Genomic DNA, 20,685 nt, shown 5'->3' with positions numbered 1-20,685 from the left:
CTGGCTGAAAGCCATGTCTCCCAACAGCTTTCCATTCCTTCTGACCGCCGGGCAATCAGACTTGCAGGGCAAGCTCCGTAACCACTGCCGTCTCTAATAATATCTCTCGAACCTGTTTGCGCGTAATTGACTTGCTTTCCCGCACGAAGGAAATGGCCAGTTAAGGAATATTTAAAATTCATTGTCAGATGTGGGGTTCGAACCCACGCTCCCGTTCGGGAACCAGAGCTTAAATCTGGCGCCTTAGACCGCTCGGCCAATCTGACTTGTGAGCGCAAACGACCTGCTGCTGTCGTTCCTAGCAACATCTCCAGAGCCTTACTGCGAAATGTGCTTGTTTTTTCTTGTGTGAAGGAAATACGTTTTTTTAGAGTATTTTAGACGAGTTGTCAGATGTGAGGTTGCACCCCACCCTCACTTTCGGGAGCCAGAGCTTAAATATGGCGCCTGACACCGTTGTTTTCCGTCGCCTTCTGTCTTAAGTGGAACGAGCTGAACTCCAACTATCAATTTTTACATTGTCGCAGAGAAAACAACGAATGACAAGAAAAGGCCGTTCCCTAGCAACGGCTACGCTGTGCATTTCACCCTCAGGGGAAGCTAATGATATGCTCCAGGCGAGAATCAAACTAACCAACTTAACACTGTGATATGTACGCGCTTTCTACTTCTGTACTGGCACACATATGCTCAATCGTCTCTGGATCGTCAGTAAGTACGTCACATTACATATTTCTTTGATCACGCTGCTGTAAATTAAAGGGCAGTTTTTTCAATGGATGTCAGTTCTGCTTCTAGTTACGCTACATCGCCCTAGCAGCACCTACACACTGCGTTCAGATGTGCTCACCTCCGCCCTGGCGTAGAGCGCCTACAGCGTCATCGCCTTCGGCCTCTGGTGGCAGGAGGGTAGCCGACACATCGCGGCGTGAGTGAAACGCAGCGCAAGGCGGTGGTGGTGTAACGGTCAGCATGGTTGCTTCCCAAGCAGTTGATCCGGGTTCGACTCCCGGCCACCGCACGAAACGTAAATTTTTCTTCTAGGGATATTCCACGTAACGTAACGCGATCCTCGAACCTGAGAACTGTCGCGCTACGAATAGTTTTCCTTCGCCCCACGTCTCACTCCGTGTAGCCAGTGCGCTAGTCGCCGGATTTCGTTTCACAGCATCGTGTGTCTCCATGTGTCGACTTGTCTCGACTTTGCTCGGCTGACGCGAAAGCTGACGCTTGGAAACGGGCATATATGTAGAGGGCAGGCGCGAGAAACGACTGTGAGAGACCAAAAAACGACAAACACACGACAGAACCTTTCATTTTATTGTGGCCACAGATTCGCGCCTTAGTGTACCGAGAGGCAAGAGTGGCGTCAGCGTGCTGAACAGCATCATTAACGCTAAGCAGCAACGAAACCGAAGTAAAAAGGCAAAAGGAAAGAAGCCAAACGCAGGTCGAGCTCCCAGCTGGTCACCCACCCAACTACTAACCACACACAACGGTTCTTAACTCCAATGAACAGCCGAGAACCGCTGCACTCAGCGTGCTACGGCCGCTAGCCACAACGCCAGCAAACGTGCAGACATCTTGCTTCTTGTGCATATCACTTGGTATTTACCTGGCAGTGTCTCGCTGGAGGAAGCACTGTCTTTTACGAGAGAAAAATTAAATGGCACTTGCTGCGATCGAATACATGGCCTTTGTGTTCACACCACGACGCTCTAACCTACTCAGCTGACGACCTATGCAATGGGGCCACGTCAGCAGTCCAGTACCCGGTCCACCGGCTCATCCACCTTCGTTACTGCCCTGCCAGTCATTTAAACACGTATCTGTTTTCGTTGACTTTTGCTTTCTTGACGTTGGACCCAAAAAGCACAACACAAAGAAAACGTAAACGCCGTGAGAATAGCCAAGACTCAGCAAACGAAAGAATGTTCGGCTACCGGGAATCGAATCCGGGCCGCCTGGCTGAAAGCCATGTCTCCCAACAGCTTTCCATTCCTTCTGACCGCCGGGCAATCAGACTTGCAGGGCAAGCTCCGTAACCACTGCCGTCTCTAATAATATCTCTCGAACCTGTTTGCGCGTAATTGACTTGCTTTCCCGCACGAAGGAAATGGCCAGTTAAGGAATATTTAAAATTCATTGTCAGATGTGGGGTTCGAACCCACGCTCCCGTTCGGGAACCAGAGCTTAAATCTGGCGCCTTAGACCGCTCGGCCAATCTGACTTGTGAGCGCAAACGACCTGCTGCTGTCGTTCCTAGCAACATCTCCAGAGCCTTACTGCGAAATGTGCTTGTTTTTTCTTGTGTGAAGGAAATACGTTTTTTTAGAGTATTTTAGACGAGTTGTCAGATGTGAGGTTGCACCCCACCCTCACTTTCGGGAGCCAGAGCTTAAATATGGCGCCTGACACCGTTGTTTTCCGTCGCCTTCTGTCTTAAGTGGAACGAGCTGAACTCCAACTATCAATTTTTACATTGTCGCAGAGAAAACAACGAATGACAAGAAAAGGCCGTTCCCTAGCAACGGCTACGCTGTGCATTTCACCCTCAGGGGAAGCTAATGATATGCTCCAGGCGAGAATCAAACTAACCAACTTAACACTGTGATACGTACGCGCTTTCTACTTCTGTACTGGCACACATATGCTCAATCGTCTCTGGATCGTCAGTAAGTACGTCACATTACATATTTCTTTGATCACGCTGCTGTAAATTAAAGGGCAGTTTTTTCAATGGATGTCAGTTCTGCTTCTAGTTACGCTACATCGCCCTAGCAGCACCTACACACTGCGTTCAGATGTGCTCACCTCCGCCCTGGCGTAGAGCGCCTACAGCGTCATCGCCTTCGGCCTCTGGTGGCAGGAGGGTAGCCGACACATCGCGGCGTGAGTGAAACGCAGCGCAAGGCGGTGGTGGTGTAACGGTCAGCATGGTTGCTTCCCAAGCAGTTGATCCGGGTTCGACTCCCGGCCACCGCACGAAACGTAAATTTTTCTTCTAGGGATATTCCACGTAACGTAACGCGATCCTCGAACCTGAGAACTGTCGCGCTACGAATAGTTTTCCTTCGCCCCACGTCTCACTCCGTGTAGCCAGTGCGCTAGTCGCCGGATTTCGTTTCACAGCATCGTGTGTCTCCATGTGTCGACTTGTCTCGACTTTGCTCGGCTGACGCGAAAGCTGACGCTTGGAAACGGGCATATATGTAGAGGGCAGGCGCGAGAAACGACTGTGAGAGACCAAAAAACGACAAACACACGACAGAACCTTTCATTTTATTGTGGCCACAGATTCGCGCCTTAGTGTACCGAGAGGCAAGAGTGGCGTCAGCGTGCTGAACAGCATCATTAACGCTAAGCAGCAACGAAACCGAAGTAAAAAGGCAAAAGGAAAGAAGCCAAACGCAGGTCGAGCTCCCAGCTGGTCACCCACCCAACTACTAACCACACACAACGGTTCTTAACTCCAATGAACAGCCGAGAACCGCTGCACTCAGCGTGCTACGGCCGCTAGCCACAACGCCAGCAAACGTGCAGACATCTTGCTTCTTGTGCATATCACTTGGTATTTACCTGGCAGTGTCTCGCTGGAGGAAGCACTGTCTTTTACGAGAGAAAAATTAAATGGCACTTGCTGCGATCGAATACATGGCCTTTGTGTTCACACCACGACGCTCTAACCTACTCAGCTGACGACCTATGCAATGGGGCCACGTCAGCAGTCCAGTACCCGGTCCACCGGCTCATCCACCTTCGTTACTGCCCTGCCAGTCATTTAAACACGTATCTGTTTTCGTTGACTTTTGCTTTCTTGACGTTGGACCCAAAAAGCACAACACAAAGAAAACGTAAACGCCGTGAGAATAGCCAAGACTCAGCAAACGACAGAATGTTCGGCTACCGGGAATCGAATCCGGGCCGCCTGGCTGAAAGCCATGTCTCCCAACAGCTTTCCATTCCTTCTGACCGCCGGGCAATCAGACTTGCAGGGCAAGCTCCGTAACCACTGCCGTCTCTAATAATATCTCTCGAACCTGTTTGCGCGTAATTGACTTGCTTTCCCGCACGAAGGAAATGGCCAGTTAAGGAATATTTAAAATTCATTGTCAGATGTGGGGTTCGAACCCACGCTCCCGTTCGGGAACCAGAGCTTAAATCTGGCGCCTTAGACCGCTCGGCCAATCTGACTTGTGAGCGCAAACGACCTGCTGCTGTCGTTCCTAGCAACATCTCCAGAGCCTTACTGCGAAATGTGCTTGTTTTTTCTTGTGTGAAGGAAATACGTTTTTTTAGAGTATTTTAGACGAGTTGTCAGATGTGAGGTTGCACCCCACCCTCACTTTCGGGAGCCAGAGCTTAAATATGGCGCCTGACACCGTTGTTTTCCGTCGCCTTCTGTCTTAAGTGGAACGAGCTGAACTCCAACTATCAATTTTTACATTGTCGCAGAGAAAACAACGAATGACAAGAAAAGGCCGTTCCCTAGCAACGGCTACGCTGTGCATTTCACCCTCAGGGGAAGCTAATGATATGCTCCAGGCGAGAATCAAACTAACCAACTTAACACTGTGATACGTACGCGCTTTCTACTTCTGTACTGGCACACATATGCTCAATCGTCTCTGGATCGTCAGTAAGTACGTCACATTACATATTTCTTTGATCACGCTGCTGTAAATTAAAGGGCAGTTTTTTCAATGGATGTCAGTTCTGCTTCTAGTTACGCTACATCGCCCTAGCAGCACCTACACACTGCGTTCAGATGTGCTCACCTCCGCCCTGGCGTAGAGCGCCTACAGCGTCATCGCCTTCGGCCTCTGGTGGCAGGAGGGTAGCCGACACATCGCGGCGTGAGTGAAACGCAGCGCAAGGCGGTGGTGGTGTAACGGTCAGCATGGTTGCTTCCCAAGCAGTTGATCCGGGTTCGACTCCCGGCCACCGCACGAAACGTAAATTTTTCTTCTAGGGATATTCCACGTAACGTAACGCGATCCTCGAACCTGAGAACTGTCGCGCTACGAATAGTTTTCCTTCGCCCCACGTCTCACTCCGTGTAGCCAGTGCGCTAGTCGCCGGATTTCGTTTCACAGCATCGTGTGTCTCCATGTGTCGACTTGTCTCGACTTTGCTCGGCTGACGCGAAAGCTGACGCTTGGAAACGGGCATATATGTAGAGGGCAGGCGCGAGAAACGACTGTGAGAGACCAAAAAACGACAAACACACGACAGAACCTTTCATTTTATTGTGGCCACAGATTCGCGCCTTAGTGTACCGAGAGGCAAGAGTGGCGTCAGCGTGCTGAACAGCATCATTAACGCTAAGCAGCAACGAAACCGAAGTAAAAAGGCAAAAGGAAAGAAGCCAAACGCAGGTCGAGCTCCCAGCTGGTCACCCACCCAACTACTAACCACACACAACGGTTCTTAACTCCAATGAACAGCCGAGAACCGCTGCACTCAGCGTGCTACGGCCGCTAGCCACAACGCCACCAAACGTGCAGACATCTTGCTTCTTGTGCATATCACTTGGTATTTACCTGGCAGTGTCTCGCTGGAGGAAGCACTGTCTTTTACGAGAGAAAAATTAAATGGCACTTGCTGCGATCGAATACATGGCCTTTGTGTTCACACCACGACGCTCTAACCTACTCAGCTGACGACCTATGCAATGGGGCCACGTCAGCAGTCCAGTACCCGGTCCACCGGCTCATCCACCTTCGTTACTGCCCTGCCAGTCATTTAAACACGTATCTGTTTTCGTTGACTTTTGCTTTCTTGACGTTGGACCCAAAAAGCACAACACAAAGAAAACGTAAACGCCGTGAGAATAGCCAAGACTCAGCAAACGAAAGAATGTTCGGCTACCGGGAATCGAATCCGGGCCGCCTGGCTGAAAGCCATGTCTCCCAACAGCTTTCCATTCCTTCTGACCGCCGGGCAATCAGACTTGCAGGGCAAGCTCCGTAACCACTGCCGTCTCTAATAATATCTCTCGAACCTGTTTGCGCGTAATTGACTTGCTTTCCCGCACGAAGGAAATGGCCAGTTAAGGAATATTTAAAATTCATTGTCAGATGTGGGGTTCGAACCCACGCTCCCGTTCGGGAACCAGAGCTTAAATCTGGCGCCTTAGACCGCTCGGCCAATCTGACTTGTGAGCGCAAACGACCTGCTGCTGTCGTTCCTAGCAACATCTCCAGAGCCTTACTGCGAAATGTGCTTGTTTTTTCTTGTGTGAAGGAAATACGTTTTTTTAGAGTATTTTAGACGAGTTGTCAGATGTGAGGTTGCACCCCACCCTCACTTTCGGGAGCCAGAGCTTAAATATGGCGCCTGACACCGTTGTTTTCCGTCGCCTTCTGTCTTAAGTGGAACGAGCTGAACTCCAACTATCAATTTTTACATTGTCGCAGAGAAAACAACGAATGACAAGAAAAGGCCGTTCCCTAGCAACGGCTACGCTGTGCATTTCACCCTCAGGGGAAGCTAATGATATGCTCCAGGCGAGAATCAAACTAACCAACTTAACACTGTGATACGTACGCGCTTTCTACTTCTGTACTGGCACACATATGCTCAATCGTCTCTGGATCGTCAGTAAGTACGTCACATTACATATTTCTTTGATCACGCTGCTGTAAATTAAAGGGCAGTTTTTTCAATGGATGTCAGTTCTGCTTCTAGTTACGCTACATCGCCCTAGCAGCACCTACACACTGCGTTCAGATGTGCTCACCTCCGCCCTGGCGTAGAGCGCCTACAGCGTCATCGCCTTCGGCCTCTGGTGGCAGGAGGGTAGCCGACACATCGCGGCGTGAGTGAAACGCAGCGCAAGGCGGTGGTGGTGTAACGGTCAGCATGGTTGCTTCCCAAGCAGTTGATCCGGGTTCGACTCCCGGCCACCGCACGAAACGTAAATTTTTCTTCTAGGGATATTCCACGTAACGTAACGCGATCCTCGAACCTGAGAACTGTCGCGCTACGAATAGTTTTCCTTCGCCCCACGTCTCACTCCGTGTAGCCAGTGCGCTAGTCGCCGGATTTCGTTTCACAGCATCGTGTGTCTCCATGTGTCGACTTGTCTCGACTTTGCTCGGCTGACGCGAAAGCTGACGCTTGGAAACGGGCATATATGTAGAGGGCAGGCGCGAGAAACGACTGTGAGAGACCAAAAAACGACAAACACACGACAGAACCTTTCATTTTATTGTGGCCACAGATTCGCGCCTTAGTGTACCGAGAGGCAAGAGTGGCGTCAGCGTGCTGAACAGCATCATTAACGCTAAGCAGCAACGAAACCGAAGTAAAAAGGCAAAAGGAAAGAAGCCAAACGCAGGTCGAGCTCCCAGCTGGTCACCCACCCAACTACTAACCACACACAACGGTTCTTAACTCCAATGAACAGCCGAGAACCGCTGCACTCAGCGTGCTACGGCCGCTAGCCACAACGCCACCAAACGTGCAGACATCTTGCTTCTTGTGCATATCACTTGGTATTTACCTGGCAGTGTCTCGCTGGAGGAAGCACTGTCTTTTACGAGAGAAAAATTAAATGGCACTTGCTGCGATCGAATACATGGCCTTTGTGTTCACACCACGACGCTCTAACCTACTCAGCTGACGACCTATGCAATGGGGCCACGTCAGCAGTCCAGTACCCGGTCCACCGGCTCATCCACCTTCGTTACTGCCCTGCCAGTCATTTAAACACGTATCTGTTTTCGTTGACTTTTGCTTTCTTGACGTTGGACCCAAAAAGCACAACACAAAGAAAACGTAAACGCCGTGAGAATAGCCAAGACTCAGCAAACGAAAGAATGTTCGGCTACCGGGAATCGAATCCGGGCCACCTGGCTGAAAGCCATGTCTCCCAACAGCTTTCCATTCCTTCTGACCGCCGGGCAATCAGACTTGCAGGGCAAGCTCCGTAACCACTGCCGTCTCTAATAATATCTCTCGAACCTGTTTGCGCGTAATTGACTTGCTTTCCCGCACGAAGGAAATGGCCAGTTAAGGAATATTTAAAATTCATTGTCAGATGTGGGGTTCGAACCCACGCTCCCGTTCGGGAACCAGAGCTTAAATCTGGCGCCTTAGACCGCTCGGCCAATCTGACTTGTGAGCGCAAACGACCTGCTGCTGTCGTTCCTAGCAACATCTCCAGAGCCTTACTGCGAAATGTGCTTGTTTTTTCTTGTGTGAAGGAAATACGTTTTTTTAGAGTATTTTAGACGAGTTGTCAGATGTGAGGTTGCACCCCACCCTCACTTTCGGGAGCCAGAGCTTAAATATGGCGCCTGACACCGTTGTTTTCCGTCGCCTTCTGTCTTAAGTGGAACGAGCAGAACTCCAACTATCAATTTTTACATTGTCGCAGAGAAAACAACGAATGACAAGAAAAGGCCGTTCCCTAGCAACGGCTACGCTGTGCATTTCACCCTCAGGGGAAGCTAATGATATGCTCCAGGCGAGAATCAAACTAACCAACTTAACACTGTGATACGTACGCGCTTTCTACTTCTGTACTGGCACACATATGCTCAATCGTCTCTGGATCGTCAGTAAGTACGTCACATTACATATTTCTTTGATCACGCTGCTGTAAATTAAAGGGCAGTTTTTTCAATGGATGTCAGTTCTGCTTCTAGTTACGCTACATCGCCCTAGCAGCACCTACACACTGCGTTCAGATGTGCTCACCTCCGCCCTGGCGTAGAGCGCCTACAGCGTCATCGCCTTCGGCCTCTGGTGGCAGGAGGGTAGCCGACACATCGCGGCGTGAGTGAAACGCAGCGCAAGGCGGTGGTGGTGTAACGGTCAGCATGGTTGCTTCCCAAGCAGTTGATCCGGGTTCGACTCCCGGCCACCGCACGAAACGTAAATTTTTCTTCTAGGGATATTCCACGTAACGTAACGCGATCCTCGAACCTGAGAACTGTCGCGCTACGAATAGTTTTCCTTCGCCCCACGTCTCACTCCGTGTAGCCAGTGCGCTAGTCGCCGGATTTCGTTTCACAGCATCGTGTCTCGACTTTGCTCGGCTGACGCGAAAGCTGACGCTTGGAAACGGGCATATATGTAGAGGGCAGGCGCGAGAAACGACTGTGAGAGACCAAAAAACGACAAACACACGACAGAACCTTTCATTTTATTGTGGCCACAGATTCGCGCCTTAGTGTACCGAGAGGCAAGAGTGGCGTCAGCGTGCTGAACAGCATCATTAACGCTAAGCAGCAACGAAACCGAAGTAAAAAGGCAAAAGGAAAGAAGCCAAACGCAGGTCGAGCTCCCAGCTGGTCACCCACCCAACTACTAACCACACACAACGGTTCTTAACTCCAATGAACAGCCGAGAAGCGCTGCACTCAGCGTGCTACGGCCGCTAGCCACAACGCCACCAAACGTGCAGACATCTTGCTTCTTGTGCATATCACTTGGTATTTACCTGGCAGTGTCTCGCTGGAGGAAGCACTGTCTTTTACGAGAGAAAAATTAAATGGCACTTGCTGCGATCGAATACATGGCCTTTGTGTTCACACCACGACGCTCTAACCTACTCAGCTGACGACCTATGCAATGGGGCCACGTCAGCAGTCCAGTACCCGGTCCACCGGCTCATCCACCTTCGTTACTGCCCTGCCAGTCATTTAAACACGTATCTGTTTTCGTTGACTTTTGCTTTCTTGACGTTGGACCCAAAAAGCACAACACAAAGAAAACGTAAACGCCGTGAGAATAGCCAAGACTCAGCAAACGAAAGAATGTTCGGCTACCGGGAATCGAATCCGGGCCGCCTGGCTGAAAGCCATGTCTCCCAACAGCTTTCCATTCCTTCTGACCGCCGGGCAATCAGACTTGCAGGGCAAGCTCCGTAACCACTGCCGTCTCTAATAATATCTCTCGAACCTGTTTGCGCGTAATTGACTTGCTTTCCCGCACGAAGGAAATGGCCAGTTAAGGAATATTTAAAATTCATTGTCAGATGTGGGGTTCGAACCCACGCTCCCGTTCGGGAACCAGAGCTTAAATCTGGCGCCTTAGACCGCTCGGCCAATCTGACTTGTGAGCGCAAACGACCTGCTGCTGTCGTTCCTAGCAACATCTCCAGAGCCTTACTGCGAAATGTGCTTGTTTTTTCTTGTGTGAAGGAAATACGTTTTTTTAGAGTATTTTAGACGAGTTGTCAGATGTGAGGTTGCACCCCACCCTCACTTTCGGGAGCCAGAGCTTAAATATGGCGCCTGACACCGTTGTTTTCCGTCGCCTTCTGTCTTAAGTGGAACGAGCAGAACTCCAACTATCAATTTTTACATTGTCGCAGAGAAAACAACGAATGACAAGAAAAGGCCGTTCCCTAGCAACGGCTACGCTGTGCATTTCACCCTCAGGGGAAGCTAATGATATGCTCCAGGCGAGAATCAAACTAACCAACTTAACACTGTGATACGTACGCGCTTTCTACTTCTGTACTGGCACACATATGCTCAATCGTCTCTGGATCGTCAGTAAGTACGTCACATTACATATTTCTTTGATCACGCTGCTGTAAATTAAAGGGCAGTTTTTTCAATGGATGTCAGTTCTGCTTCTAGTTACGCTACATCGCCCTAGCAGCACCTACACACTGCGTTCAGATGTGCTCACCTCCGCCCTGGCGTAGAGCGCCTACAGCGTCATCGCCTTCGGCCTCTGGTGGCAGGAGGGTAGCCGACACATCGCGGCGTGAGTGAAACGCAGCGCAAGGCGGTGGTGGTGTAACGGTCAGCATGGTTGCTTCCCAAGCAGTTGATCCGGGTTCGACTCCCGGCCACCGCACGAAACGTAAATTTTTCTTCTAGGGATATTCCACGTAACGTAACGCGATCCTCGAACCTGAGAACTGTCGCGCTACGAATAGTTTTCCTTCGCCCCACGTCTCACTCCGTGTAGCCAGTGCGCTAGTCGCCGGATTTCGTTTCACAGCATCGTGTGTCTCCATGTGTCGACTTGTCTCGACTTTGCTCGGCTGACGCGAAAGCTGACGCTTGGAAACGGGCATATATGTAGAGGGCAGGCGCGAGAAACGACTGTGAGAGACCAAAAAACGACAAACACACGACAGAACCTTTCATTTTATTGTGGCCACAGATTCGCGCCTTAGTGTACCGAGAGGCAAGAGTGGCGTCAGCGTGCTGAACAGCATCATTAACGCTAAGCAGCAACGAAACCGAAGTAAAAAGGCAAAAGGAAAGAAGCCAAACGCAGGTCGAGCTCCCAGCTGGTCACCCACCCAACTACTAACCACACACAACGGTTCTTAACTCCAATGAACAGCCGAGAAGCGCTGCACTCAGCGTGCTACGGCCGCTAGCCACAACGCCACCAAACGTGCAGACATCTTGCTTCTTGTGCATATCACTTGGTATTTACCTGGCAGTGTCTCGCTGGAGGAAGCACTGTCTTTTACGAGAGAAAAATTAAATGGCACTTGCTGCGATCGAATACATGGCCTTTGTGTTCACACCACGACGCTCTAACCTACTCAGCTGACGACCTATGCAATGGGGCCACGTCAGCAGTCCAGTACCCGGTCCACCGGCTCATCCACCTTCGTTACTGCCCTGCCAGTCATTTAAACACGTATCTGTTTTCGTTGACTTTTGCTTTCTTGACGTTGGACCCAAAAAGCACAACACAAAGAAAACGTAAACGCCGTGAGAATAGCCAAGACTCAGCAAACGAAAGAATGTTCGGCTACCGGGAATCGAATCCGGGCCGCCTGGCTGAAAGCCATGTCTCCCAACAGCTTTCCATTCCTTCTGACCGCCGGGCAATCAGACTTGCAGGGCAAGCTCCGTAACCACTGCCGTCTCTAATAATATCTCTCGAACCTGTTTGCGCGTAATTGACTTGCTTTCCCGCACGAAGGAAATGGCCAGTTAAGGAATATTTAAAATTCATTGTCAGATGTGGGGTTCGAACCCACGCTCCCGTTCGGGAACCAGAGCTTAAATCTGGCGCCTTAGACCGCTCGGCCAATCTGACTTGTGAGCGCAAACGACCTGCTGCTGTCGTTCCTAGCAACATCTCCAGAGCCTTACTGCGAAATGTGCTTGTTTTTTCTTGTGTGAAGGAAATACGTTTTTTTAGAGTATTTTAGACGAGTTGTCAGATGTGAGGTTGCACCCCACCCTCACTTTCGGGAGCCAGAGCTTAAATATGGCGCCTGACACCGTTGTTTTCCGTCGCCTTCTGTCTTAAGTGGAACGAGCAGAACTCCAACTATCAATTTTTACATTGTCGCAGAGAAAACAACGAATGACAAGAAAAGGCCGTTCCCTAGCAACGGCTACGCTGTGCATTTCACCCTCAGGGGAAGCTAATGATATGCTCCAGGCGAGAATCAAACTAACCAACTTAACACTGTGATACGTACGCGCTTTCTACTTCTGTACTGGCACACATATGCTCAATCGTCTCTGGATCGTCAGTAAGTACGTCACATTACATATTTCTTTGATCACGCTGCTGTAAATTAAAGGGCAGTTTTTTCAATGGATGTCAGTTCTGCTTCTAGTTACGCTACATCGCCCTAGCAGCACCTACACACTGCGTTCAGATGTGCTCACCTCCGCCCTGGCGTAGAGCGCCTACAGCGTCATCGCCTTCGGCCTCTGGTGGCAGGAGGGTAGCCGACACATCGCGGCGTGAGTGAAACGCAGCGCAAGGCGGTGGTGGTGTAACGGTCAGCATGGTTGCTTCCCAAGCAGTTGATCCGGGTTCGACTCCCGGCCACCGCACGAAACGTAAATTTTTCTTCTAGGGATATTCCACGTAACGTAACGCGATCCTCGAACCTGAGAACTGTCGCGCTACGAATAGTTTTCCTTCGCCCCACGTCTCACTCCGTGTAGCCAGTGCGCTAGTCGCCGGATTTCGTTTCACAGCATCGTGTGTCTCCATGTGTCGACTTGTCTCGACTTTGCTCGGCTGACGCGAAAGCTGACGCTTGGAAACGGGCATATATGTAGAGGGCAGGCGCGAGAAACGACTGTGAGAGACCAAAAAACGACAAACACACGACAGAACCTTTCATTTTATTGTGGCCACAGATTCGCGCCTTAGTGTACCGAGAGGCAAGAGTGGCGTCAGCGTGCTGAACAGCATCATTAACGCTAAGCAGCAACGAAACCGAAGTAAAAAGGCAAAAGGAAAGAAGCCAAACGCAGGTCGAGCTCCCAGCTGGTCACCCACCCAACTACTAACCACACACAACGGTTCTTAACTCCAATGAACAGCCGAGAACCGCTGCACTCAGCGTGCTACGGCCGCTAGCCACAACGCCAGCAAACGTGCAGACATCTTGCTTCTTGTGCATATCACTTGGTATTTACCTGGCAGTGTCTCGCTGGAGGAAGCACTGTCTTTTACGAGAGAAAAATTAAATGGCACTTGCTGCGATCGAATACATGGCCTTTGTGTTCACACCACGACGCTCTAACCTACTCAGCTGACGACCTATGCAATGGGGCCACGTCAGCAGTCCAGTACCCGGTCCACCGGCTCATCCACCTTCGTTACTGCCCTGCCAGTCATTTAAACACGTATCTGTTTTCGTTGACTTTTGCTTTCTTGACGTTGGACCCAAAAAGCACAACACAAAGAAAACGTAAACGCCGTGAGAATAGCCAAGACTCAGCAAACGAAAGAATGTTCGGCTACCGGGAATCGAATCCGGGCCGCCTGGCTGAAAGCCATGTCTCCCAACAGCTTTCCATTCCTTCTGACCGCCGGGCAATCAGACTTGCAGGGCAAGCTCCGTAACCACTGCCGTCTCTAATAATATCTCTCGAACCTGTTTGCGCGTAATTGACTTGCTTTCCCGCACGAAGGAAATGGCCAGTTAAGGAATATTTAAAATTCATTGTCAGATGTGGGGTTCGAACCCACGCTCCCGTTCGGGAACCAGAGCTTAAATCTGGCGCCTTAGACCGCTCGGCCAATCTGACTTGTGAGCGCAAACGACCTGCTGCTGTCGTTCCTAGCAACATCTCCAGAGCCTTACTGCGAAATGTGCTTGTTTTTTCTTGTGTGAAGGAAATACGTTTTTTTAGAGTATTTTAGACGAGTTGTCAGATGTGAGGTTGCACCCCACCCTCACTTTCGGGAGCCAGAGCTTAAATATGGCGCCTGACACCGTTGTTTTCCGTCGCCTTCTGTCTTAAGTGGAACGAGCAGAACTCCAACTATCAATTTTTACATTGTCGCAGAGAAAACAACGAATGACAAGAAAAGGCCGTTCCCTAGCAACGGCTACGCTGTGCATTTCACCCTCAGGGGAAGCTAATGATATGCTCCAGGCGAGAATCAAACTAACCAACTTAACACTGTGATACGTACGCGCTTTCTACTTCTGTACTGGCACACATATGCTCAATCGTCTCTGGATCGTCAGTAAGTACGTCACATTACATATTTCTTTGATCACGCTGCTGTAAATTAAAGGGCAGTTTTTTCAATGGATGTCAGTTCTGCTTCTAGTTACGCTACATCGCCCTAGCAGCACCTACACACTGCGTTCAGATGTGCTCACCTCCGCCCTGGCGTAGAGCGCCTACAGCGTCATCGCCTTCGGCCTCTGGTGGCAGGAGGGTAGCCGACACATCGCGGCGTGAGTGAAACGCAGCGCAAGGCGGTGGTGGTGTAACGGTCAGCATGGTTGCTTCCCAAGCAGTTGATCCGGGTTCGACTCCCGGCCACCGCACGAAACGTAAATTTTTCTTCTAGGGATATTCCACGTAACGTAACGCGATCCTCGAACCTGAGAACTGTCGCGCTACGAATAGTTTTCCTTCGCCCCACGTCTCACTCCGTGTAGCCAGTGCGCTAGTCGCCGGATTTCGTTTCACAGCATCGTGTGTCTCCATGTGTCGACTTGTCTCGACTTTGCTCGGCTGACGCGAAAGCTGACGCTTGGAAACGGGCATATATGTAGAGGGCAGGCGCGAGAAACGACTGTGAGAGACCAAAAAACGACAAACACACGACAGAACCTTTCATTTTATTGTGGCCACAGATTCGCGCCTTAGTGTACCGAGAGGCAAGAGTGGCGTCAGCGTGCTGAACAGCATCATTAACGCTAAGCAGCAACGAAACCGAAGTAAAAAGGCAAAAGGAAAGAAGCCAAACGCAGGTCGAGCTCCCAGCTGGTCACCCACCCAACTACTAACCACACACAACGGTTCTTAACTCCAATGAACAGCCGAGAAGCGCTGCACTCAGCGTGCTACGGCCGCTAGCCACAACGCCACCAAACGTGCAGACATCTTGCTTCTTGTGCATATCACTTGGTATTTACCTGGCAGTGTCTCGCTGGAGGAAGCACTGTCTTTTACGAGAGAAAAATTAAATGGCACTTGCTGCGATCGAATACATGGCCTTTGTGTTCACACCACGACGCTCTAACCTACTCAGCTGACGACCTATGCAATGGGGCCACGTCAGCAGTCCAGTACCCGGTCCACCGGCTCATCCACCTTCGTTACTGCCCTGCCAGTCATTTAAACACGTATCTGTTTTCGTTGACTTTTGCTTTCTTGACGTTGGACCCAAAAAGCACAACACAAAGAAAACGTAAACGCCGTGAGAATAGCCAAGACTCAGCAAACGAAAGAATGTTCGGCTACCGGGAATCGAATCCGGGCCGCCTGGCTGAAAGCCATGTCTCCCAACAGCTTTCCATTCCTTCTGACCGCCGGGCAATCAGACTTGCAGGGCAAGCTCCGTAACCACTGCCGTCTCTAATAATATCTCTCGAACCTGTTTGCGCGTAATTGACTTGCTTTCCCGCACGAAGGAAATGGCCAGTTAAGGAATATTTAAAATTCATTGTCAGATGTGGGGTTCGAACCCACGCTCCCGTTCGGGAACCAGAGCTTAAATCTGGCGCCTTAGACCGCTCGGCCAATCTGACTTGTGAGCGCAAACGACCTGCTGCTGTCGTTCCTAGCAACATCTCCAGAGCCTTACTGCGAAATGTGCTTGTTTTTTCTTGTGTGAAGGAAATACGTTTTTTTAGAGTATTTTAGACGAGTTGTCAGATGTGAGGTTGCACCCCACCCTCACTTTCGGGAGCCAGAGCTTAAATATGGCGCCTGACACCGTTGTTTTCCGTCGCCTTCTGTCTTAAGTGGAACGAGCAGAACTCCAACTATCAATTTTTACATTGTCGCAGAGAAAACAACGAATGACAAGAAAAGGCCGTTCCCTAGCAACGGCTACGCTGTGCATTTCACCCTCAGGGGAAGCTAATGATATGCTCCAGGCGAGAATCAAACTAACCAACTTAACACTGTGATACGTACGCGCTTTCTACTTCTGTACTGGCACACATATGCTCAATCGTCTCTGGATCGTCAGTAAGTACGTCACATTACATATTTCTTTGATCACGCTGCTGTAAATTAAAGGGCAGTTTTTTCAATGGATGTCAGTTCTGCTTCTAGTTACGCTACATCGCCCTAGCAGCACCTACACACTGCGTTCAGATGTGCTCACCTCCGCCCTGGCGTAGAGCGCCTACAGCGTCATCGCCTTCGGCCTCTGGTGGCAGGAGGGTAGCCGACACATCGCGGCGTGAGTGAAACGCAGCGCAAGGCGGTGGTGGTGTAACGGTCAGCATGGTTGCTTCCCAAGCAGTTGATCCGGGTTCGACTCCCGGCCACCGCACGAAACGTAAATTTTTCTTCTAGGGATATTCCACGTAACGTAACGCGATCCTCGAACCTGAGAACTGTCGCGCTACGAATAGTTTTCCTTCGCCCCACGTCTCACTCCGTGTAGCCAGTGCGCTAGTCGCCGGATTTCGTTTCACAGCATCGTGTGTCTCCATGTGTCGACTTGTCTCGACTTTGCTCGGCTGACGCGAAAGCTGACGCTTGGAAACGGGCATATATGTAGAGGGCAGGCGCGAGAAACGACTGTGAGAGACCAAAAAACGACAAACACACGACAGAACCTTTCATTTTATTGTGGCCACAGATTCGCGCCTTAGTGTACCGAGAGGCAAGAGTGGCGTCAGCGTGCTGAACAGCATCATTAACGCTAAGCAGCAACGAAACCGAAGTAAAAAGGCAAAAGGAAAGAAGCCAAACGCAGGTCGAGCTCCCAGCTGGTCACCCACCCAACTACTAACCACACACAACGGTTCTTAACTCCAATGAACAGCCGAGAAGCGCTGCACTCAGCGTGCTACGGCCGCTAGCCACAACGCCACCAAACGTGCAGACATCTTGCTTCTTGTGCATATCACTTGGTATTTACCTGGCAGTGTCTCGCTGGAGGAAGCACTGTCTTTTACGAGAGAAAAATTAAATGGCACTTGCTGCGATCGAATACATGGCCTTTGTGTTCACACCACGACGCTCTAACCTACTCAGCTGACGACCTATGCAATGGGGCCACGTCAGCAGTCCAGTACCCGGTCCACCGGCTCATCCACCTTCGTTACTGCCCTGCCAGTCATTTAAACACGTATCTGTTTTCGTTGACTTTTGCTTTCTTGACGTTGGACCCAAAAAGCACAACACAAAGAAAACGTAAACGCCGTGAGAATAGCCAAGACTCAGCAAACGAAAGAATGTTCGGCTACCGGGAATCGAATCCGGGCCGCCTGGCTGAAAGCCATGTCTCCCAACAGCTTTCCATTCCTTCTGACCGCCGGGCAATCAGACTTGCAGGGCAAGCTCCGTAACCACTGCCGTCTCTAATAATATCTCTCGAACCTGTTTGCGCGTAATTGACTTGCTTTCCCGCACGAAGGAAATGGCCAGTTAAGGAATATTTAAAATTCATTGTCAGATGTGGGGTTCGAACCCACGCTCCCGTTCGGGAACCAGAGCTTAAATCTGGCGCCTTAGACCGCTCGGCCAATCTGACTTGTGAGCGCAAACGACCTGCTGCTGTCGTTCCTAGCAACATCTCCAGAGCCTTACTGCGAAATGTGCTTGTTTTTTCTTGTGTGAAGGAAATACGTTTTTTTAGAGTATTTTAGACGAGTTGTCAGATGTGAGGTTGCACCCCACCCTCACTTTCGGGAGCCAGAGCTTAAATATGGCGCCTGACACCGTTGTTTTCCGTCGCCTTCTGTCTTAAGTGGAACGAGCAGAACTCCAACTATCAATTTTTACATTGTCGCAGAGAAAACAACGAATGACAAGAAAAGGCCGTTCCCTAGCAACGGCTACGCTGTGCATTTCACCCTCAGGGGAAGCTAATGATATGCTCCAGGCGAGAATCAAACTAACCAACTTAACACTGTGATACGTACGCGCTTTCTACTTCTGTACTGGCACACATATGCTCAATCGTCTCTGGATCGTCAGTAAGTACGTCACATTACATATTTCTTTGATCACGCTGCTGTAAATTAAAGGGCAGTTTTTTCAATGGATGTCAGTTCTGCTTCTAGTTACGCTACATCGCCCTAGCAGCACCTACACACTGCGTTCAGATGTGCTCACCTCCGCCCTGGCGTAGAGCGCCTACAGCGTCATCGCCTTCGGCCTCTGGTGGCAGGAGGGTAGCCGACACATCGCGGCGTGAGTGAAACGCAGCGCAAGGCGGTGGTGGTGTAACGGTCAGCATGGTTGCTTCCCAAGCAGTTGATCCGGGTTCGACTCCCGGCCACCGCACGAAACGTAAATTTTTCTTCTAGGGATATTCCACGTAACGTAACGCGATCCTCGAACCTGAGAACTGTCGCGCTACGAATAGTTTTCCTTCGCCCCACGTCTCACTCCGTGTAGCCAGTGCGCTAGTCGCCGGATTTCGTTTCACAGCATCGTGTGTCTCCATGTGTCGACTTGTCTCGACTTTGCTCGGCTGACGCGAAAGCTGACGCTTGGAAACGGGCATATATGTAGAGGGCAGGCGCGAGAAACGACTGTGAGAGACCAAAAAACGACAAACACACGACAGAACCTTTCATTTTATTGTGGCCACAGATTCGCGCCTTAGTGTACCGAGAGGCAAGAGTGGCGTCAGCGTGCTGAACAGCATCATTAACGCTAAGCAGCAACGAAACCGAAGTAAAAAGGCAAAAGGAAAGAAGCCAAACGCAGGTCGAGCTCCCAGCTGGTCACCCACCCAACTACTAACCACACACAACGGTTCTTAACTCCAATGAACAGCCGAGAAGCGCTGCACTCAGCGTGCTACGGCCGCTAGCCACAACGCCACCAAACGTGCAGACATCTTGCTTCTTGTGCATATCACTTGGTATTTACCTGGCAGTGTCTCGCTGGAGGAAGCACTGTCTTTTACGAGAGAAAAATTAAATGGCACTTGCTGCGATCGAATACATGGCCTTTGTGTTCACACCACGACGCTCTAACCTACTCAGCTGACGACCTATGCAATGGGGCCACGTCAGCAGTCCAGTACCCGGTCCACCGGCTCATCCACCTTCGTTACTGCCCTGCCAGTCATTTAAACACGTATCTGTTTTCGTTGACTTTTGCTTTCTTGACGTTGGACCCAAAAAGCACAACACAAAGAAAACGTAAACGCCGTGAGAATAGCCAAGACTCAGCAAACGAAAGAATGTTCGGCTACCGGGAATCGAATCCGGGCCGCCTGGCTGAAAGCCATGTCTCCCAACAGCTTTCCATTCCTTCTGACCGCCGGGCAATCAGACTTGCAGGGCAAGCTCCGTAACCACTGCCGTCTCTAATAATATCTCTCGAACCTGTTTGCGCGTAATTGACTTGCTTTCCCGCACGAAGGAAATGGCCAGTTAAGGAATATTTAAAATTCATTGTCAGATGTGGGGTTCGAACCCACGCTCCCGTTCGGGAACCAGAGCTTAAATCTGGCGCCTTAGACCGCTCGGCCAATCTGACTTGTGAGCGCAAACGACCTGCTGCTGTCGTTCCTAGCAACATCTCCAGAGCCTTACTGCGAAATGTGCTTGTTTTTTCTTGTGTGAAGGAAATACGTTTTTTTAGAGTATTTTAGACGAGTTGTCAGATGTGAGGTTGCACCCCACCCTCACTTTCGGGAGCCAGAGCTTAAATATGGCGCCTGACACCGTTGTTTTCCGTCGCCTTCTGTCTTAAGTGGAACGAGCAGAACTCCAACTATCAATTTTTACATTGTCGCAGAGAAAACAACGAATGACAAGAAAAGGCCGTTCCCTAGCAACGGCTACGCTGTGCATTTCACCCTCAGGGGAAGCTAATGATATGCTCCAGGCGAGAATCAAACTAACCAACTTAACACTGTGATACGTACGCGCTTTCTACTTCTGTACTGGCACACATATGCTCAATCGTCTCTGGATCGTCAGTAAGTACGTCACATTACATATTTCTTTGATCACGCTGCTGTAAATTAAAGGGCAGTTTTTTCAATGGATGTCAGTTCTGCTTCTAGTTACGCTACATCGCCCTAGCAGCACCTACACACTGCGTTCAGATGTGCTCACCTCCGCCCTGGCGTAGAGCGCCTACAGCGTCATCGCCTTCGGCCTCTGGTGGCAGGAGGGTAGCCGACACATCGCGGCGTGAGTGAAACGCAGCGCAAGGCGGTGGTGGTGTAACGGTCAGCATGGTTGCTTCCCAAGCAGTTGATCCGGGTTCGACTCCCGGCCACCGCACGAAACGTAAATTTTTCTTCTAGGGATATTCCACGTAACGTAAC

General features: G+C 50.4%; 22 non-coding genes across 22 annotated transcripts; 11 read left to right on the top strand and 11 right to left on the bottom strand.

Annotated features, from left to right (window-relative positions):
• Positions 1 to 182: 182 nt before the first annotated feature.
• Positions 183 to 266, bottom strand: Trnal-uaa (transfer RNA leucine (anticodon UAA)). Its single transcript has one exon. It is a non-coding gene; the product is annotated as a tRNA-Leu (tRNA).
• A 683-nt stretch (positions 267 to 949) lies between these two features.
• On the top strand, positions 950 to 1,021 carry Trnag-ccc (transfer RNA glycine (anticodon CCC)). Its single transcript has one exon. It is a non-coding gene; the product is annotated as a tRNA-Gly (tRNA).
• A 1,125-nt stretch (positions 1,022 to 2,146) lies between these two features.
• Trnal-uaa (transfer RNA leucine (anticodon UAA)) lies at positions 2,147 to 2,230 on the bottom strand. The gene has a single exon. It is a non-coding gene; the product is annotated as a tRNA-Leu (tRNA).
• Positions 2,231 to 2,913: 683 nt separating this feature from the next.
• Positions 2,914 to 2,985, top strand: Trnag-ccc (transfer RNA glycine (anticodon CCC)). Its single transcript has one exon. It is a non-coding gene; the product is annotated as a tRNA-Gly (tRNA).
• A 1,125-nt stretch (positions 2,986 to 4,110) lies between these two features.
• Trnal-uaa (transfer RNA leucine (anticodon UAA)) lies at positions 4,111 to 4,194 on the bottom strand. The gene has a single exon. It is a non-coding gene; the product is annotated as a tRNA-Leu (tRNA).
• Positions 4,195 to 4,877: 683 nt separating this feature from the next.
• Positions 4,878 to 4,949, top strand: Trnag-ccc (transfer RNA glycine (anticodon CCC)). The gene has a single exon. It is a non-coding gene; the product is annotated as a tRNA-Gly (tRNA).
• Positions 4,950 to 6,074: 1,125 nt separating this feature from the next.
• Trnal-uaa (transfer RNA leucine (anticodon UAA)) lies at positions 6,075 to 6,158 on the bottom strand. The gene has a single exon. It is a non-coding gene; the product is annotated as a tRNA-Leu (tRNA).
• A 683-nt stretch (positions 6,159 to 6,841) lies between these two features.
• Trnag-ccc (transfer RNA glycine (anticodon CCC)) lies at positions 6,842 to 6,913 on the top strand. Its single transcript has one exon. It is a non-coding gene; the product is annotated as a tRNA-Gly (tRNA).
• A 1,125-nt stretch (positions 6,914 to 8,038) lies between these two features.
• Positions 8,039 to 8,122, bottom strand: Trnal-uaa (transfer RNA leucine (anticodon UAA)). Its single transcript has one exon. It is a non-coding gene; the product is annotated as a tRNA-Leu (tRNA).
• Positions 8,123 to 8,805: 683 nt separating this feature from the next.
• Positions 8,806 to 8,877, top strand: Trnag-ccc (transfer RNA glycine (anticodon CCC)). The gene has a single exon. It is a non-coding gene; the product is annotated as a tRNA-Gly (tRNA).
• Positions 8,878 to 9,982: 1,105 nt separating this feature from the next.
• On the bottom strand, positions 9,983 to 10,066 carry Trnal-uaa (transfer RNA leucine (anticodon UAA)). Its single transcript has one exon. It is a non-coding gene; the product is annotated as a tRNA-Leu (tRNA).
• Positions 10,067 to 10,749: 683 nt separating this feature from the next.
• Trnag-ccc (transfer RNA glycine (anticodon CCC)) lies at positions 10,750 to 10,821 on the top strand. Its single transcript has one exon. It is a non-coding gene; the product is annotated as a tRNA-Gly (tRNA).
• Positions 10,822 to 11,946: 1,125 nt separating this feature from the next.
• Positions 11,947 to 12,030, bottom strand: Trnal-uaa (transfer RNA leucine (anticodon UAA)). The gene has a single exon. It is a non-coding gene; the product is annotated as a tRNA-Leu (tRNA).
• Positions 12,031 to 12,713: 683 nt separating this feature from the next.
• On the top strand, positions 12,714 to 12,785 carry Trnag-ccc (transfer RNA glycine (anticodon CCC)). The gene has a single exon. It is a non-coding gene; the product is annotated as a tRNA-Gly (tRNA).
• Positions 12,786 to 13,910: 1,125 nt separating this feature from the next.
• Positions 13,911 to 13,994, bottom strand: Trnal-uaa (transfer RNA leucine (anticodon UAA)). The gene has a single exon. It is a non-coding gene; the product is annotated as a tRNA-Leu (tRNA).
• Positions 13,995 to 14,677: 683 nt separating this feature from the next.
• On the top strand, positions 14,678 to 14,749 carry Trnag-ccc (transfer RNA glycine (anticodon CCC)). The gene has a single exon. It is a non-coding gene; the product is annotated as a tRNA-Gly (tRNA).
• A 1,125-nt stretch (positions 14,750 to 15,874) lies between these two features.
• On the bottom strand, positions 15,875 to 15,958 carry Trnal-uaa (transfer RNA leucine (anticodon UAA)). Its single transcript has one exon. It is a non-coding gene; the product is annotated as a tRNA-Leu (tRNA).
• Positions 15,959 to 16,641: 683 nt separating this feature from the next.
• Positions 16,642 to 16,713, top strand: Trnag-ccc (transfer RNA glycine (anticodon CCC)). The gene has a single exon. It is a non-coding gene; the product is annotated as a tRNA-Gly (tRNA).
• A 1,125-nt stretch (positions 16,714 to 17,838) lies between these two features.
• Trnal-uaa (transfer RNA leucine (anticodon UAA)) lies at positions 17,839 to 17,922 on the bottom strand. The gene has a single exon. It is a non-coding gene; the product is annotated as a tRNA-Leu (tRNA).
• Positions 17,923 to 18,605: 683 nt separating this feature from the next.
• Trnag-ccc (transfer RNA glycine (anticodon CCC)) lies at positions 18,606 to 18,677 on the top strand. The gene has a single exon. It is a non-coding gene; the product is annotated as a tRNA-Gly (tRNA).
• Positions 18,678 to 19,802: 1,125 nt separating this feature from the next.
• On the bottom strand, positions 19,803 to 19,886 carry Trnal-uaa (transfer RNA leucine (anticodon UAA)). Its single transcript has one exon. It is a non-coding gene; the product is annotated as a tRNA-Leu (tRNA).
• Positions 19,887 to 20,569: 683 nt separating this feature from the next.
• On the top strand, positions 20,570 to 20,641 carry Trnag-ccc (transfer RNA glycine (anticodon CCC)). The gene has a single exon. It is a non-coding gene; the product is annotated as a tRNA-Gly (tRNA).
• Positions 20,642 to 20,685: the final 44 nt, after the last annotated feature.

This window comes from Schistocerca nitens, unplaced genomic scaffold (genome assembly GCF_023898315.1).
Source record: "Schistocerca nitens isolate TAMUIC-IGC-003100 unplaced genomic scaffold, iqSchNite1.1 HiC_scaffold_13, whole genome shotgun sequence".
Taxonomy (NCBI): Eukaryota; Metazoa; Arthropoda; class Insecta; order Orthoptera; family Acrididae; genus Schistocerca; species Schistocerca nitens.
This window is presented reverse-complemented; position numbering and strand designations above follow the sequence as displayed.